This window comes from Suricata suricatta, chromosome 10, assembly GCF_006229205.1.
Source record: "Suricata suricatta isolate VVHF042 chromosome 10, meerkat_22Aug2017_6uvM2_HiC, whole genome shotgun sequence".
Lineage (NCBI taxonomy): Eukaryota > Metazoa > Chordata > Mammalia > Carnivora > Herpestidae > Suricata > Suricata suricatta.
Window position 1 is genome coordinate 64,822,780 of NC_043709.1, and position 1,542 is coordinate 64,824,321.

A 1,542-nucleotide genomic window follows, 5' to 3' on the forward strand; every position below is an offset into this window, starting at 1 on the left:
GCTATCAAGTAATACCTCCCAAACTTTGTGCCCTTATTTAGAATATGTATCTGAATTACCTATGAATTCTGTTCAGGGTGTAATCTGTAGTCCTGGGGGTTGGGCCAAACCAATGAAGATTCAGCAATGAAGAATCACTACCTGTGAAAGTTAGTTTTTCCTTTGAGTCCATAAAACTCTGACTAATTTTTTTTGTCACATTATGTTACCCTCGTTGAAAAAAAATCTGTCATTTAAACTCATTCAGCAAAAAATGCCAATAAATTTTATAAATCATAGTTTCGGTCTTTTAAAAACTAGCAACATAATATGCTTTATGATGATCAAACAACAATACTAAATCTGATTGTATGAGCTATTAACTTGTAATTTCTTTTAATGTTTAACTTAAAATAAAACCAGGTCCAACCACATGCTAATATCTTGTCACAAAACGTTCTCAGAAATGGCCTTTTCCTCACTATGTATCAGTATTTTTGGGTTTCTTCACTGAGGTATACAATGCAGCCATATCAGGTGTCAAGATCTTCATTATAAACTGCCCTATCCTGTCATTTCAGGAATTGTATTGGATAGAAGACTGATAATATTCTACCTTAGCAAGTTCATAACATTCTTTTGAAGGTGAACAGCTTCTCTGGATTTTGCACTAACAAAAAAACACTGTGAACAAAAAGAATTCTTCACTGTGAATATTTTTAAGAATTTGGAATTTAGATCCAAATTAGAGAAATTGGTCCAATTCCTCTATGCTTACTATTCTAATATAGACCTGGCTATAAGGACTAATCCATAGCATGAAAATGCTCTCGCATCTATAGAGGGTATTAGAGAAACTGTTCATTATGGATCCAAAACATAAAAACTTTTATCCTGGAATGGGGGCACCACAGTCTATTAGTGAGACCGCTACATCATGTGACTTTATGACCCATCTCACTCCAGCCTCAAAGCATAGACCTTCTGACAAATGATACCTTCTTTCAAAGAAGGACAATGTCTTTATGTTAATCTTTAAGGAGATGAAAAGTTGTTAATACCAATCTCTTCTCACTTATCTCCCAGAAGAAACACAGCGAATTCAATTTGGTCCAAAGTTTGAGTGAACGTTTTCAGATCTAAAAATGGTTGTAAATGTAGGGGATTATGAGGTAGTTCCTTAGAAGGTAGAGGTAGGAAGAGCAGCCCAAGGCTTTCTTCCAAGACTGTTTACCAATTTTCCTTGAATGGCACACAGAACAAACAAACAAAAACTCATTTAGTATTCCACACTTTTTCCCAAACACAATCTTAAGAGAAGTAGAATATAAAATTGAAATTAAGTAGCAACATAAATAATCACTATCTTCCTTTCTACTGAAATTTCCCCACTGGAGTTTGCTTTTACCAAAGTGAGTTTGTGTCTAAAGTAAAATTAGTTTTGGTAAGGGTCGCACATGGAGATACTTCTCAAGTATCAAGTCTTTAGGTCTAATAATACCACCAGTGTTTTTCAAGATGACCAATAGTAGTTAAGGGCCAATAATCAAAGTATGAGACTTA

General features: G+C 34.4%; 1 protein-coding gene across 1 annotated transcript in view; it reads left to right on the forward strand.

Annotated features, from left to right (window-relative positions):
- The window catches only part of LOC115305222 (olfactory receptor 8S1-like), a 20,635-nt gene that overhangs the window by 18,829 nt on the left and 264 nt on the right, over positions 1–1,542 (forward strand). The window lies entirely within an intron of this gene.